Source organism: Schistocerca piceifrons, chromosome 6 (genome assembly GCF_021461385.2).
Source record: "Schistocerca piceifrons isolate TAMUIC-IGC-003096 chromosome 6, iqSchPice1.1, whole genome shotgun sequence".
Lineage (NCBI taxonomy): Eukaryota > Metazoa > Arthropoda > Insecta > Orthoptera > Acrididae > Schistocerca > Schistocerca piceifrons.
In genome coordinates this window covers 327,381,772-327,400,675 of record NC_060143.1, presented here as the reverse complement: position 1 = coordinate 327,400,675, position 18,904 = coordinate 327,381,772, and positions in this window count along the sequence as shown.

The following is an 18,904-nucleotide window of genomic DNA, read 5'->3' as shown; positions in this document are numbered from 1 at the left end:
TCAGAGTTCGTACGGAAAGATATAGGTGTTCGTTCTTTCCCTGCGTTATACGAGATTGGAATATTAGAGAATTGTGAAGGTACTTCGATGAACCCTCTGCCAGGCACTTCAATGTGATTTGCAGAGTATCCATGTAGATGTAGATGAACTGCTTCTGCTCAACAGGGTTTTTAAAAAGTGTGTAACTTTTGTGTGTGTGTGTGTGTGTGTGTGTGTGTGTGTGTGTGTGTGTGTGTGTTTTGATGTGTGTGACTGTAGTTAAGTGTAATCAATAAGAATAAAGAAGAATTAGTTGCAGAAAAGAATAATGAGGATCCTATCATAAAAATACTTTTCGCTGTTGACGGGAATTATGACTGTAAACTAACTCGTTCGACATTACAATCAGAGACCGCATTTGTACCCCATCGAACAAGCAAGCAATTAACCATCATCTGCGAATAACTCCAGGGAATGATGGTCGATAACATCGGAAACCACCGATATCTCAACAAATAGCATTTACGGTCATTTTAGGACCTTATCCAGTTAGTGCCTTCAAAATGACAGGGGTTTTCATGTGGAATCATCGGACTTTTGACGAATTTATCCAGCTGCATTCGCACGCATTATTAGAGCATACAGCTTGGTGGAAGAAGCTTAACTTCTCTTTGGGTAGTATGTAGAATATTATAGTCTGCGTAATTCAAAGGATACAAAGTCCTAATGAAGATGATTAGGAAGTTTTCATTATTATGTACGATGATAATATGTTAACAAACATGTATTTAAGACAAGAGTCTTTAAAACTAAGAAATATTATTACTTTGTTCCAAAGTCTACAGCACGATACCACCCTCACTTGTAATTGAATATGTTTCCGAACAATCTGATTAAAAATTTACGATGATAGGTTCAAGGCTTATATCCATAATCATTTCCCTGTCAAATTATTCTTTCTGAAGTATTTTAGCATGCCGCACAGACCGTGCCCGCTCTACAGGTGAGTTTTTGCCCATTGCCTCATGCACAAGCGATTCAGTGAATGTAATCTTGAATGTTTTTTCTTCCACATAGCCTTATCCTTTGTGCAAATTAAGTCCATAGGGCTACATTTACAGTGACACGTGGGTAAACGCAAAACTACGTGACTCCATTCACGAGCCAGAAAGTCAAGTTTGTACGTCCTGTTACTTGTATAAATTAGCGAACTGCAGGAGGTCAGTACGAGTCTGATGTATACTCTACTTAATATTTTTATTTTTAAGCCAGCGAATAATGTCCACTCTCTGGGCTTATACGTGATGTTTTCTCTGTAACAGTTGGATTATAATTGGCAGTGACCGACTTCGAAGCAAGGTATAACAATAATTGTGAATCACGTCAGAAAACTGACAACGTTCGTTTCTGAATGGTAGTCACTGCTGTTTTTCTTACACGTAAATACAAGTTTAGTCTCAGAAACAAAACCAGAAGAAGAGTCAGCATGCAGAATAATTATCCGAGAACCTAATTTTATGAAAACGTTAAAACCACAAGGTCCATCACTCATTTTCCAGCAGATCTTCCTGCTATGATTCTGATTGACCCATGTTTCATCAAGGTAATACACTGATGAACTACTTCCTTCTCTTCCATCGTGAATCTTTATGTGGGATGTAGCTCGTGCATCATCTATGTCACTTCTTTGAACTAAAACTCTCTTCTTATCAGAAAGCAACTTCTTTTAAAATCCTTTAGATTTTACCATTGAAACTAATTTTCTCCTGCATAACAATAAAACATTTTTGTCACGTCGGGCATTTGTCATTCACATGGAGCACTTTAAATCATCGTAGTTAAAACCATCCATTTCTGTTGCAGGTTCCTTGCGATTTAGATGCTTTTCAGGCGACACGAAACCAACAATTTATACTGTACCTAGAGCGCTGACGCTTTCGTTTACAATGCTCTTTACAGTTCTCTTGTCGACACCGCATGGTTCTGGAGTCCGTTCTGGTGTCTTCAAGTGTGAAAAACAGGAGACCTGCTTTCAAATTCATGTTTGAAAAAGCTATAAATGCGGCAAATAATCCCTCTCGCCTGCTTGTGAAGCAGTTCACACTTATTGCTATCACCTGGCTTTTTTTTTTAACATTACAGGTACATATTCACACCTATACTGCTAAAAGAAAAAAAGCATATAAAAAAACTGAAAGTTGACTGAACAATACGGTTGTCGCAAAGCATACCACAGTGCTGGATGTAGGAGCGAGATTCTCGCTGCCTAGTTGTAACTCGCTGCTAGCCTCTCAGAAAGAGAATGAATATTATTGGCTCCCAGTGGCTAGTGGAGGGGGATGCGCCGAACTACTGAAAACTGGGCCGCCTTCCAACGTGGTGCGGACTTTAGTTCCCACTGCAACTACCCTCAATCTATCCAGTTTCCTTTTTAAGTTCACTAACCTTCCCAATTAAGGAATCTAATATTCCACTCTCTATTCTGTAGAGAGCCAATTTCTTCTGTGTGCGTATTTCCTACCATGGAGAACCGATTGGGGACTAGACTGTCTTACCTCCGGAATGTCTGACCCAGGAGGATGCCATTGTCTTTAAACCACACATTATCAACGTAACAAGTCATGTAGGCAAATGATACAAAGCTAGAGGAATCAGTCATCCACACTTATGAGCCTGTTACCTGCATTTTCTGGAACCATTGGTTAATCTGGCCTCTATGCATATATCCGCTTCGTTATGTTTGCACCAAAGGTCTGGTTATCTTTATAGTTGTGACACGCCATTCACCCAATCGCTGCAAGATCCAGGGTCCGTGGGTGGGTGATGGGACCACGAATATTTTGTTGGTTCATGATGTTAGGACTGGTTTTACACATCCCTACTTAAAACAAATCAAAATCAACGTAATACTTTCCTAATAGTGTTACGGAATCAACAATGTTGTAGAATGAGATTTTCACTCTGCAGCGGAGTGTGCGCTGATATGAAACTTCCTGGCAGATTAAAACTGTGTGCCGGACTGAGACTCGAAATCGGGACCTTTGCCTTTCGCGGGCAAGTGCTCTACCAACTGAGCTACCCAAGCACGACTCACGCCCCGTCCTCACAGCTTTACTTCTGCCAGTACCTCGCCTCCTACCTTCCAAACTTTACAGAAGCTCTCCTGCGAACATTTCAGAACTAGCACTCCTGAAAGAAAGGATATTGCGGAGACATGGCTTAGCCACAGCCTAGGGGATGTTTCCAGAATGAGATTTTCACTCTGTAGCGGAGTGTGCGCTGATATATGAAACTTCCTCGCAGATTAAAATTGTGTGCCGGACCGAGACTCGAACTCGGGACCAACTCGAGTTCGAGTCTCGGTCCGGCACACAGTTTTAATCTGCCAGGAAGTTTCAACAATGTTATAGTTTATTCCAATATTTAGTGATAAGTGGAAAGCCACTGAGATGCCGTAGGATTTGTTCGTGAATGTGAGGCTGCTGGGCCAGACGGTTGCCAGTAGCCCTTCGCCACGACTAGCCTCTAATAATTTAACGGTCTCGCTGAGCACAGCCCAGTGATATGCAAGCTACCCCCAGTAACGGTACGAAGCGGAAAAACGCTCCGGTCCGCTACCTGTATTATTCACTGTTTGACGTCCCACGGACTGCCTGGTCATTAGACGTCTATAATTCATCACGGCTCCAACGGAGGTGAAACTGACAGAAGGGAAGTAGACATGGGTACGCTGTCGTGGCTGGTACTACGCAAGGGTCTTGTGATGGATAGATTATCCTCCTACGTTAATGTCAGCGAGGTCTTTTAAACATGAAAGTTTAGATGAAATGCTTGCTTGCCCCTATCATTGGCGAGCGCTGATCATGTGTGATACAGATTTTTGTCACGATCTCTAATGCAAACTATTCAATCCTTATTATAAACCAGAAGCTGGAAAGCATTGCAGTAACAAGCATAGCAAGATTGGGAAACTCAGGAGAACTCCAGGAAATACTAATTCCAAAGAGCCAGCGAGCTTTAAACTTGAGACGACTGAGATCACAGCACAAAGCCACGGCAGTCGCCTGCAACACATGCAGGAACCGCTCGGTCTAGTAAAAATGGGTGACCAATTAAGACAATTTGTTGTCAATATGTGCATGAGCAAGGAGTGGATCTTGTCGTGATCCATTTTCAACTTGTACTCGATGAGATACTAGGAACACTGGAAGGAAATTTCAGAAAATATGTGCAAGTGCAAAGATAACAGATGAAATTCCAAAGTTTGCAGTGTAATTGTTGTTTAGTAAGAAGTAATAAAGTACTGAGATCTACTGAATGCGTATTTACCTTAGCAAGTAATACTGGTTAAAGACAAATACATCTGGGACGTAATTGAGGCAGAGTAATATAATGTCGAATGACAGTTTACCTAAAATAAACATTAGAAATGACGCAGCAGCAGACGGAAAGAAATCAAGGAAAAAACAAGGACGAGGCCTAGGCTAGAGTGTCTCAAGCGATGAAAGACTTCTGCTTTTAAATAACTTTGTTGTCAGATACACGCATGGAAATGGAGTTAGTTAGTAGTCGTCCTGAAATTATTCTGTTCGAGCGCATTCTTCTATGGAAGTGAAATACTGACCTTGTTGTACCCCAAGGGGAAATAGAAACTACAAACGTAAGCAGAAGTGATAAGATACTGAGATAAATGATTGCTGAATACAAAAATCTAATACTATCGCTCAACAGTGGAAAGACACATGGACCTTATGAGAGTCCTACGAGATTGTGCACACATTATACGAAATAGTCAGTATTTGATAGTCATTCGTTAGAGCAATGATGGGCACCAAGTGAACAGAAAAAGTGTGCAGGTCATTCCAGTCTCCAGAAATTGTCCGCGGCAGGTGTGCAAGTTGGCTATAATGAAACTTCCGCTTCTTGAGAGAGCCCACATGAATAACGAGTGATCTAGGAACGATGAAACATTGTGGAAACATTTGTGAGAATATGCGGAACAGAAGTAACGAATAAACCATTGAAACAAATACGAAACATACATTAATTTCCACGAGAGAGGCTAACATTTGTTAATCGCATACCCCGTTTACGTTCCACTTTACAAACGTTGCCGCATGTGACTACCATCTGCGTCGACGACAACGTGTAACTTTGCATGGTTACCATTTCACAATTGTTCGCAGCACTTTCCGGACGGTGGAACGTGGAATGTTCAGCTGGCGTGACACATCTCGTGCGCTACTTGATGGTCGCAAATTGCGTCTTGCATTCTCAGCCAATGCAACACTAACTTCTAGAACAGTCAACGATACTCGTGAAGAGCAACAGTAGTATTGCTGTTGTTTCGATAAAACAGCCTTACGAATGAATCCCTGCTCGCCTTTCCCAGGTCCATTTTGAGTGTCCGCAACTGTAATGCACACTGGTGTGTGTGCCCCGTACCAGTACCGGCGGCTAACTGTAAGTCGTGACACTAACAGTACTGACAACGCAAATCCTCCAGCGCACTGTTTGAATACCGTTCCTACAAAGTTTGGTACCCATGCAGTGAGTCGTATTCCGTTTACACTTTCTCAAGCTGCGAAAGTTAAATTCCAGCCACCCTGTACATTCAGATCGTTCTGAAAAAGTAGAGTTGCACGTTATTATGGCAGGCTAGAAGACGGTTATTTTATGCTGCGCAACCCATCAAACTGGTATAGATATATGGGATTAATTTTGATCATAGTCACCAGGTCTGTAAGCAACGGTCGGGGGGCCCTACAACTCGTTCAATTTCTCGACGATAGGACTCATCTCCTTGGTGACGGAGCCACGTGAGAACGATTATGAACGTCGTCATGGATGGAAAGTCTCTTCCTCCCCTCTCCCCAAAAGATGCTGATCTTTCAATTTATCGAAAAGATGTGACTGACATTGTGAAAGATCTTCCGAATCAGGATCAGCTGCGTCTCTACGTCTTTTGTCAAATAGTTGGCACAGATTTAGTACGGCAGTGGAGGATTGTTCCGTATGTCGACAGGATTTCACGGTGAATCTGTGCGAAATTTAAACGTTTTCCCCATATAAGTCGTACTTCATGAAGTCCCTACGTAATTATAAGGTTAACAGAAAATTTAGGGAAGATTCAACGAAGATTGGCATGTTTGATCACAGGTAAGTTTAATCATTGCAGTTCCGTTAAGGTGATGCTCAACAAACTCCAATGGCAGACGCTACTTGAGAAGTATTCTGTTTCATGGAGAGAATTAAAGTTCCAAAAGCGTATATTCCAAGAATAGTCGGAGAACATGTTATTTCTTCTCTCATATGGCTCGCAAGAAGACCACGACAATAAATTCAGAGTCCTTGCAGAGGCGTACCGACATTCCGCGTACCATTCACAAATGGACGCCTAACATGGACGTGGGGAAATGATACTTATCCCGGAAGTGCCCCTGACACGCATCGTAACATTACTTGCGGAGTACATGTGTTTTCAGGTAAGTGGCTTATTGTTATAACGAATAAAAAGTGCTGTCAATCATGATTGTTCTTGCCAGCATAAGGTTTCTTGAATTAAACAACTGAATTATTGGTTTTATCATAATATATTGTGGATCAGCGTGTTATAAAGCTAAAATAGTAATATATGTGTTTTCTTTCTGCAACAATGTGCTTTGTGTACAGATTTATCAATGCTTTTAGTAGCTGACTACTCATTTCTTCGGAATTAAACTCAAAGTACGGTTTATCTGTCATGATACACTTATTCATCCATTACATATGGCTGTATCTGCATTATTAACTTTTGATGTCATTGGCATGCCTTCCTTACCAACCGCCTTTCTGAAAATATTTTGCAAAATTTCAGTGTGCATGTCTACCGTTTTCAGGTCGCACTTTAGGGTCCCAATCCATGTATTCGTTGCGCGTCCAGGGCTTCTTTTTAGTGATTCTGTGTCAGGTACTATTCTTCTCTTATGATAGGATTCTTCCCCCAAGAACCATGGACCTTGCCATGGTGGGGAGGCTTGCATGCCTCAGCGATACAGATAGCCGTACCGTAGGTGCAACCACAACGGTGAGGGGTATCTGTTGAGAGGCCAGACAAACGTGTGGTTCCTGAAGAGGGGCAGCAGTCTGGATAATTGACTGATCTGGCCTTGTAACACTAACCAAAACGGCCTTGCTGTGCTGGTACTGCGAACGGCTGAAAGCAAGAGGAAACTACAGCCTTAATTTTTCCCGTGGGCATGCAGCTTTACTGTATGGTTAAATGATGATGGCGTCCTCTTGAGTAAAATATTCCGGAGGTAAAATAGTCCCCCATTCGGATCTCAGGGCGGGGACTACTCAGGATGACGTCGTTATCTGGAGAAATAAAACTGGCGTTCTACGGATCGGAGCGTCGAATGTCAGATCCCTTAATCGGGCAGGTAGGTTAGAAAATTTAAAAGGGAAATGGATAGGTTAACGTTAGATATAGAAGGAATTAGTGAAGTTCGCTGGCAGGAGGACCAAGACTTTTGGTCAGGCGAATACAGATTTATAAACACAAAATCAAATAGAGGTAATTCAGGAGTAGGTTTAAAAATGAAAAAAAAATAGAGTAGTGAACGCATTATTGTGGCCAAGATAGACACGAAGCCCACACCTACTACAGTAATACAAGTTTATATGCCAACTAGCTTGGTAGATGACGAAGAAATTGAAGAAATGTATGATGAAATAAAGGAAATTATTCAGATAGTGAAGGGAGACGAAAATTTAATAGTCATGGGTGACTGGAATTCGGTAGTCGGAAAAGGGAGAGAAGAAAACGTAGCAGGTGTATATGGATTGGGGCTAAGAAATGAAAGAGGAAGCCGCCTGATAGAATTTTGCACAGAGCACAATTTAATCATAGCTAACACTTGGTTCAAGAATCATGAAAGAAGGTTGTATACATGGAGGAATCCTGGAGGTACTGACAGGTTTCAGATAGATTACATAATGGTAAGACAGAGATTTAGGAACCAGGTTTTAAATTTTAAGACATTTCCAGGCGCAGATGTGGACTCTGACCACAATATATTGTTTATGAACTGTAGATTAAAACTGTAGAAACTTCAAAAAGGTGGGAATTTAAGGAGATGGGACCTGGATAAACTGACTAAACCAGAGGTTGTACAGAGTTTCAAGGAAAGCATAAGGGAACAATTGACAGGAATGGGGGAAAGAAATACAGTAGAAGAAGAATGGGTAGCTTTGAAAGATGAAGTAGTGAAGGCAGCAGAGGACCTAGTAGGTAAAAGGACGAGGGCTAGTAGAAATCCTTGGGTAACAGAATAAATATTGAATTTAATTGGTGAAAGGAGAAAATATAAAAACGCAGTAAATGAAGCAGGCAAAAAGGAATACAAACGTCTCAAAAATGAGATCGACAGGAAGTGCAAAATGGCTAAGCAGGGATGACTAGAGGACAAATGTAAGGATGTAGAGGCTTATCTCACTAGGGGTAAGATAGATACTGCCTACAGGAATTTAAAGAGACCTTTGGAGAAAAAAGAACCACTTGTATGAATATCAAGAGCTCTGAAGAAAACCCAGTTCTAAGCAAAGAAGGGAAAGCAGAAAGGTGGAGGGACTGTTTAGAGGGTCTGTACAAGGGCAATGTACTTGAGGACAACATTACGGTAATGGAAGAGGATGTAGATGAAGATGAAATGGGAGATATGATACTGCTTGAAGAGTTTGACAGAGCACTGAAAGACCTGTGTCGAAACAAGGCCCCGGGAGTAGACAACACTTCATTAGAACTACTGACGGCCTTGGGAGAGCCAGTCTTGACAGAACTCTACCATCTGGTGAGCAAGATATATGAGACAGGCGAAATATCCTCAGATTTCAAGAAGAATATAATAATTCCAATCCCAAAGAAAGCAGGTGCTGACAGATGTGAAAATTACCGAACTCGCAGTTTAATAAGTCACGGATGCAAAGTACTAACACGAATTCTCTACAGACGAATCGAAAAACTGATAGAAACCGACTTCGGGGAAGAACAGCTTGGATTCCGTAGAAATGTTGGAACACGTGAGGCAATACTGACCTTACGACTTATCTTAGAAGCTAGATTAAGGAAAGGCAAACCGGATGCCCTTCTAGCCGCTAAACCATCCCTCAAACCCCTCATCTCTTCAGGCACGGATATGTGGATCCCATCTGTCCGCGTGTAGGGTTATTCATGTAGAAGTAGCGACAGCATTTTCTAAATGTTTGCTACCTGCATACCTGTAACTGAGGCGGGGCCCGAGTACCGACTCGGACTTCACCTAGTGCGATGATGGTTCAAATGGCTCTGAGCACTATGTAACTTAACATCTGAGGTCATCAGTCCCCTAGAACTTAGAACTACTTAAACCCAACTAACCTAAGGACTCCACACACATCCATGCCCGAGGCAGGATTCGAACCTACGACCGTAGCAGTCCCGCGGTTCTGGACTGAAGCGCCTAGAACCACATGGCCACCGCGGCCAGCTTAGTGCGATGAGCGAAACCACATAAAAACCATATCCACCCTGATAAGTACACCGATCTCCGTCGTTCAGCGGACATGGCTGGGTTTTGGCGTCTATAGCGGAACCTGATTCATGCACCCCTGGTGACTGTTGTTCATTGTCGAAAAATATTGGAATTTGCACGACAGTATAGGAAATCGACGTCCACTGAGAGGCGATAGGTTGCCTTTTCAGCTGAATCATGTTTTATGCTCCATCGGGCAAATGGCCGTCGGCGTGAATGGCGTAAAATGTCTGAAAACAAACACCATACCCCAATCGTCAGGTGGGTCCAGGTCGAAGGGGACGTCGATGTGGCTTTCCCTGGGGGGATCTTATCATTCTGTTAGACACAATGGATAAATTTAAGTATACATGTATCTTTTAGGACCGTGTTCACTCCTACATGTACTGCGTTTCTCCTCGGCATGTATCAGCAGGGCAATGCAACACATCACATAGCTCACAGTTTGCGTTTGTGCTTCGGAGTGAACAAGGAATAGTTTACCATACAGTCGATTATATTTGGGGCCACCTGTGATTGCCCTGTATCGTCAACCAAGGAACCTAGTGCAGCTGGCCACGGCACTGAAGTCGCCACGGCTTCACTTCCTCGTCGGTACCTTCCAGAACCCCACTGACTCTCTTCCTGCACATTACGGTTTGCGCTAGAGAAGGCCGAAATCCGGGCTTCTGGCTCGCATGTACGTAATTAAGTTTGCGCATAACGCTCAGAGTGTGTGCCCTGCTTGCCTTTGTCCTGTTTTTATATACTGTCTTTGATCTCTATTTTCCAATAACAGATAACTCCCACTACTGATCCTTTTCACTACCCAATTGTTTTACTGGTTTCAAAATGTTATCCGTTGAGGCTGCGTGCGTTATTATCGACGTAAGGTACATGAAATGACCGGTTGGCATTCGAAGGAAATTCTCTAGATGTACTAGTGGTTTAGCACTGGTGGCCGTTCTTGAAAAGTGACAGAACACATACTCCATTTTGGTCCAACTTATCGCATGTCCTCTACGTTCTAGCAAAGTGCACTAAAGGTTAAGCTCATCTTTAAGTTCTGGTAGAGATGTTGCTATTATGACCTCACGGTATAAAAGTGTTCGTTGAGCTGCTTCCTGAAGATCTTGTGTGACATCTGTCATGACCAGATTCAACAGTCGTGGACTCAATGCAGATCGGACTTCAACTTTTCCAAAATTGTTCGCTGACAACTGAGGGCTTAATATTTTTGTCTTGATGTTCTCGTACATATCGTTGAGAATATTAACTTGTTTACCTAACATATACTGCCCTCAAAGCGACAGGCATGTTACCTTTCTTGACACTCGTTCGAAACATCTTTAACGTCAAGAAAAACTAACTTGAGTTCTTTGAGATATTTGTGCTTTCCCATTAATATTTTAACAATATGAATAACATTTGCACCACCTACCCCGCTGCTGTAACTGCATTTCTTGGCTGTAGTTTTTGTTATTTTATGTAATAAATGTGCGGTAATCCTTCCCACACCGTCAATGTTGGTGACGTTAGTTTTATTACTCGATAGATTCCACAGTCAGCTACAAAGTCTTCTGTTTTGTAGAGTGGAACTTGGTTACTACATCGCCCGCCATCAGGCATTCTCCCTTTTATTAAGTTAAGGTTAAAGCGTTCGACGTGGACCCCCTTCCCACGCCTTTCGAAGTTCACTCGGTTTTACGTTGGGCGTTTACCGTGGTTTGTATACATAAGGGAGACTTTAATTTCTTCCTTTGCTATTTATAATTGGCCTAAGACTGATAGTAAACCGCCGGCCGAGATGGCGGAGCGGTTCTAGGCGCTACAGTCTGGAACCGCGCGACCCACTGCGGTCGCAGGTTCGAATCCTGCTTCGGGCATGGATGTGTGTGATGTCCTTAGGTTAGTTAGGTTTAAGTAGTTCTAAGTTCTAGGGGACTGATGACCTCAGAAGATAAGTCCCATAGTGCTCAGAGCTATTTGAACCATTTGATAGTAAACCATATGAGGCTTCTTGTGGTAAGTCGTCGCTTAACAAATTTTTATATAATTCGTGCTAACTTTCATTAACATCTTCTTGGAAATTCAAACAGTAACTCAACTGTTTTAATAAATTCATGATGTTTCAAATCCTTGGCTTGACTGTTTGTAAATTTAGTACTGTTGAAAATTCCGTTATGTGTTTCACCTGCTTCGAGTCTGTTGTAAATATTATTAGTTGCTGTTGCTTTCGAGACAATAACCAGCCTCTTGGTGACCTTTTTGGTATGAATGTAAGCAATGCGATCGGATTCTACTGTGTTTGCCACTGTTTGAAACACGTATTCTTTGCTGCTACTTGTTTTTGACGTCATTGTTCCACCAACATTGATTTTGTCAGGCCTTTTCTTAACTTTGCTAATGCCAAGTACTTAAGTACGCCTTTAACAGTAATTACTATGTAGCTGTGGGTATCGTTCTAGAGAGTTTTAACGTGTTTCCCGCTAATATTACACATTTCAATGTACTAAACAGCCTTAGATGCCAGCGGAACTGCTTGTGGTTTTCGAATGAAACAATTTCATCCATGATGTACGTTTCTGTGTGCTGCATTTCACCGTGGCTCTTTTAAGCATGCCATATAGAGCCTGTTTTGTGTGGTTAATTGTCATCTTACAGCCCCTAAAGTACTTGCAGGTCCTGTTATCTATTTTGGGATGTGAATGTGTTATCGATTGACATGTCAGAAAACGATGGACTTTGCGAAAGGTGGTAGGAATAGAGGTGTTACTGAGAATCATCATTGTTTACTAAGCAGAGCGTTTTTATGTCTTACTGGAGCTCTAAACTATATGATACAACAAACACTGAGTGGCTTCACATAGTGAGGAGCACAGAAAGAAAATAAATTTAAATTGTAAACCTTATGGAAAACACTTCACTCTGCAGTTCAAGTCCAGAGCATATAGCCGTTCACCTCACGGGAAGAAGTAAGACACTTCACGGAACTTATTTTCAAAGAGGAAATAATCATCATATGGGGGGCATTGAAGTATCTCCATTTTAGTTTTATTCCTCTGGTGCAGTCTGCTGATGTTACTGTCTGCGGGCTGTGATGTAAATAAAGCCCCGTCTGTGACAACGGAAGCGACCTTGCCCATATTCTTACATAAAAAAGTATTATTGTATCTCTGAAAGTTCTGTTCTTTTCCTTTTCAATCTCTGTATGTCATCAGTAACAACAGATAAGGTTCTTTTCGTAGAAAAAATTTAAATATCTGAAAGGATTGCAAGTGTTGGAATGCAGGATGATCTTGAAAATAGTGGTGATAAAGCGTCTAGGTAATAATGTTATCTCGTCGTGGTGGCAGGAAGGAAATTCTACTGATGCAACGGCAACAGTTGATAAGAACATAATTCGAACACTTGATGCATACTACAGAATTTGTGAGCAATATAACGCTGGACGAGCTGCATTACTTGTAAGTAACTGTTCGTATGACTTACAAGAATGCAATATTACGCTAATTACGCTAATATCTACCCGACCATAACACTGTTTTTAAACAAATTGGACCTGCAGCTACCATCATTTCACAGAGGTGAAGCTATAGTTAACAAGAAGTATGTTACTTACTCCTAACAACAGTTTACTCTGGAAGCGAATTTCAAGAACAGTCATATACAGATGGACAGCCACACTCTTTCTCCATGCGCACCATTCGTGAATGGAATTGGTGGAAGAGGAAAACTGTTCTGGTACAAAATGATTTCTCAATTACAGTGGGGTGTCATCCGCAGTACAGACCTACAGATCGAAATTCATTTCCACTTTTGGTTTCATTTGAAATACATCAGGCTGGAGCCATACCGCAGTTTCCTTTTTGTTACTATTACTCCCTCTTCGGCCACGCAGTAATTAGAGTTGTTTTTCTTTCTCTTGTTTGCGTAATAAAAGATTTTGTGTGTAAACTGAGATACAGGTTACTGCAGAGGTCATAAATTCCCTTGAACAATGTTATTTTGACTAATTTGACAATGCGTTTGCGTGTTGTACTAAGTTGGTAAATTATCAAAGTTTTGGCGAGCTTTCGCAGTGTGTGGCGGCCCAAGCGGATGATGCATATTCCCTGGGGACCGACTACCTCTAGTTCTAAGAGCCTTGCCACTGGGACCAGAGGTAGTGGTTTGTTACCAGTCGGCTAAGCTTTGTATTCAGCACGCAACGGCAGCAAGGCAGAGGGACGTTTTTCGAAGAACTGGTCAGGCCTCTGGCAGGCAGTATGCTCCATGGTGCTTCAGGGGAGGTTCTATGCATTTCTCCATGCACTGTCCTGTTCAAGCAATGTGCCCCTTGTAACACTAGCTGGCCGCACTCTAGTCATAAGCGAACAGATTATGGGCGGACGACGTGGTACGTTACAAGAGTCGGTTAAGCGTTTATTTTGAAGTTGATGGGTTCTTGTTACCAATATCGTTGATGGCTGCTCTTAGCTCAGGTATTTGGGGGTTTGGCACTTTCGCACCACAATGATCAATGTAACTATCTTTCCTGGTCCAGAATAGTTTTTCAATTTATCCGAGCGCAACTTGAGTTTAGTACTAGTAGCTTTTACATTCCATCTCCTGAGGACTTTGCTGTTCAGTGTTTCTCGTATGTTAACTGACTGCACTCTGCAGTCTCCGATGTCTAATTTTCTCTTATGTCTGTTGGGTGGTCATATATAAATCATTTTATAAATTATTTCCTTTTGAAATTTGTAACAGTAAACGTTGGTCGCAGTAGATGAACCCTATAGCTCCATTTATTATTATTAATTTTGGAAAGGACCATACCCACGACTTATTTGTAAGGGGTATTTATTTCACAGTCGTTTCTGTTTCATACAGCTTGTCGCATCTCATCTGAATCAGAGATACGACCATTTGCATATCGACGTCATCACTCGATACATATGACACGCTTAGATTCCATCTAGCCTCAGTTCGGTGAAGCTCTGATGGGAGTCTTGCACCATGATGTCAGTAAACGATTTCAGACAGCTGTCAGGACATTCACCAAGTGGACATTTAAGTTTTATGGAAGTGATTTTATTCACAGTACACTTGTTTTAGAAGTACATTACCTAATAGAAGTGTATAGTACCCAATAGGTGGGAGGAAAGAAACTAAGCGTCACAGGTTTAGAGAACATTTTATATTATTTCAGAGATTTAAAATACAAGCAGATACACAGGTTACTTAATAGTATGGGCACGTTATCAGTATGGCGTTGCATCCCTTCTATCCTGGACAAATGCACTGATTAAGCATTGTATCCTCAAGACCTTCACATCTAGGATACTGGCACTGGGTCGGAGCTGACGACCAAGCTAGTTACACACATGTCCTATGGGAGTTCCACACCATCACGTAGACTGCTAATAGACACACCTGTCATTCACAGATAAGCATCGTCAAGTTGAAAGTTCCACCTCGAATCTTTCAGATGAGAAATAACATGAATAATCAGGATGTCTGTGGCCTACCACTGCTCCCTCAAAGACTACCAGCGATGACAAGAAATCACAGTCAATGGCTTCCAAAGGACGATGGTCTTCTGCGGTAAAGTAGAATCGTAATTCATGTCTGAACACTCTGCGACGCCATACTCCATCAGTCCATGCTTCCTGGTCACGGAATCTCTCCAAAGGCAGCCATTTTTGTTGGGATGTTAACGGCGTGGTAGCCTCCATCTAGCCATCCGGCTGGTACTAGTCTCCGACCAATGGTCACACAGAATGTAGCAGGAAGTCCATTATTTGTTCTTGGATGGTAGGCGCTGACGTGAAGGACTTAAGATGTGCTTGCTGCAGAATACAGCGATATTGATTTTTGGTGGTCAGACGTTGTTGGCCGGAGTCTCGACGAGAGCTCCTCGCCTCACGTTCCCATGCTGTCCAACATCGGGCCACTGTCACATCCGACAGCCCCAAACATACGGATGTTGCATGAATCGACTGCCAGGCCAAATGGAAACTCACAATGAAGGCTTTTCCACTTTCATCTCCCAGTAACGCAGGCAGAAATAAGTACGCAGAATCTCCGTGTCCTTCACAGTCGTAACTTCACATCTGATGCTTTTACTCCCCTTATATACCGTACGAAGCGTAGTACCTACGCTAAACACGAAGAACCTGATAAAATCTTGGCCGTTCTACTTGTCGCAGTGCACTGAAACTCTAATGAAGCTTACCAGACCATGTTATGTACGTGAACGAAGTGAAATTGATATTTTGGATACTTCACTGTTTTTTAGTCGGGATGTTTTTCTGGATCACCATGTGCAAGAGACATGAGATGAATTACGTTCCGCTAAAAATCTGTCACTGTTCGACTGCCACACTACGATTAGTGCAGCAACAGAACCATTATTTTCTACTCACCTTCTTCTGTTTCTGGGGCCATCTTCTGTAAATGCCCATCCTCGTCCATGTTCACTGCTACGAGAATGATGGCCAGAGAGTATAAGCTGTGTGATAGAGGAGACAGGTACAGACGACGCTCCTCCCTGCTGCCAGATTACGTGCAGCAGTCAGCCCCGCCTGTCCCGAGGCACGTCGGCGACAAGCTTAGCTTCCACCCACTTAACTCCTTCCCCTCCAATGCTACCACTCCTCCCCCCTCTCTCACTCTCTCACTGTCTCCATCCGCTCACCGTCATCGACTTGCCTTGGAGCACCCCGCCACTCCACCGCTTATCTACGCTCTCGCCTGGCTGTTGCTATATTCCACGTAATTAGAAGTGCCTGCTGCACAATACTTTTTCATAACTTTTAATTGGCAGAAAACTCTTCCTCATTTCTTCAGAAACGGAATGTATAGAAATATTATTCCGTAGATACTCTTTCTTTTCTTTTCCATCGGTTATGCTGACCTTCATTTTACAAACGGGTGGAGCTATGAAAGTGCTTAATGGGTGCATTGAACATACGTATATCGGATGTAGGCTTTGATCCGTGACGTAATCACTTTGCATACGGCGTAATACATGAGGGATGAAATAGAATACTGGTAATATCAGTATAGCTTCTATAAAAATTCTGTAATGTAGATTGAGGTGACAGACATGTGTAGCTTAGAGTGACCTCAAAGTTACATTTCGAAGTAATACTTCCATTGTAACGAAACCACTGAATGTTGTTTTACGAGAGTAATTATAAGATCTACTAAGGGGTCTATTTTATGCATCTCTGATTCCTTAGAGTAGTATGTGTGCATCAATTAGAAGCACTCATTATCGAAACGTAGTGAGTGGATTTCGTCATGCTCAATATTTTCTGATTCGGAATGTCACAGAAGGTGCATCTGTGGTTCAAGAGATAAGAAAAAACGAATATGAAGATACCTGCTACCATAGTGGCCTGATCGCAGCTGAGTCATCTGCGCCGCTTTAAACAGAGAAAGCACTAAGTTGGGAAACACTCTCGCGTTAGTAATATTTACCTTCTGCTGTAATAAATGTATACATTAGTGGAAATGTAACCAAGTGTTATGTATTTTTTTAGTTATCTCAAAAGAATCTTAGCAGTAATCAAAACGTCCTGGATCCCAGATTTCAACTCGGTCATTAGTTTCATTTTGAATAAAAAACGTCGGCAATGGTGACCTAAAAACTGCCTAGTTCTGCCAACGGCCTTGACGTACCATGTAAGGCAGTGAACAGAGATTCAGCGCACTCTTTTGTCCTTGGGTTTGGAAACGGTGCTAAAAGGGCGGACGTGTGACCAGTGATCAACGGTATGAGCATGTAGAAGGCAATCAAAACCTTTCAGCTAAAGACACACAACGTGTATACACAGGGTATGTGTGCCGTAACTATGTCGAGACGAGCTCTCCATTCTGAAACGTACTCCAGATTAGTCGTCGGCCACCCCCTCCTCCCGGCATCAGATGTCCGTAATGGTGTACTAAAAGGGAGGCAACCATATGGAAATGAGTGAATAAATAACGGAAAGGTAACATCTACGAGTCGAAGCTTGGTCTGACACAAGTCTGAAAGCCGTAGGGCAGCACAGAAACCCGGGAAGGGAAATGCGAAGGCTTAGTTTGCACGTAGTGACGGTCAATAATCTGAATTGGAAAGTGGATGAGGATTTCTGTACAGTCGAAAACAGGATAATGTCAACAACAGCAGAAAATGGCATAGCAAGAGTTGTAATCGTTACGAATAGGGAGCTAGGACAGATTGTGAACTACTGTGAACAGTTTATCATAGTGCTCTTCTCATCACAATCAATAGTACACCAAGATGAGCAACAATAAGCAAGTGCACATGCCAACTTACCAAGCAGTAGATAATGAGATTAAGAACGTATGTTATTCTTTGTGAAAATTGTTATAACAAAGAAATTTATTCCGTAGATCAGGGGCGTAACAATATAAAAACGAGTACAAGTGCAGAACTGTACATGAGCTGTGATAATGAGAATTTTGTACGAGGGACGCTCCCATATGCTGCAATCAGAGCCTCTAGATGTATTGCATGGACTCAGAGAATGCGAGAATATGCTGATGGCGAACATTGTGATGCAGTTTGTGGGGTGCGTCTACAACGCAAAGACAGGGACTGCAAGAAGACCTGAACGAACATGATTGTGACAGACAGTAACAAAACAGGTACGATAGGCGGCATGTCAGGGAATCAGTGGTGCCCGCTGTTCTTTGAAAGAGGCTTGCATATTCCTAGCAATATGTGGCCGTCATTGTCATGCTGAAGTATGGCATGTGGAGCTGCCTGGTGGAGGTGAAGTGACTCGGGATCTAAAACATCTCTAATGCAGTGGTTGTTGTTCAGAATTAGCGGTTCAAAATTTCGTAGCTAGCGAGATCCAAAATTATAGCCAATGCAGCTCAGCAGCACAGTCTTACCAACTGGGCACACCAGGATATCTTCCGACTTGCACAGAGCAATCACTGCAGGACAAGGGATTCGTTCAAAACCACTAGAATCGGCTCCGCAGGTTGCTATTAACGGACTTCACGTACCCACTGCAATCTAGTTAGATGATTGCTTTGGATCTGTGGAAGCTGACGCAATGGGACGCATCTCACTCACCCAGTACTCAGCAGACGGTGTACAGCCATCAAGGAAGACATGTTCACATCCGTTGCAGTGCTCCAGCGTCAAGACAATACTGTGGATGAAATTGTAATGTCACAGCTATACAGTAAAGATGCTGTCATCCCACTATGTGATCAAATGTTGTGCTGCAGTACCTGCTCGTCGCTCTGTGTGATCCTCTCCTATGTACAGACCCCTCAAAAGTTCCACAGTCGTAGCAGTGTGCAGTGTAAGAGCCGCAATATCACAGTACAACAGGTCCCACCATTTTGAGACATCATTAAGACCCATGGATTGTCATCTATGC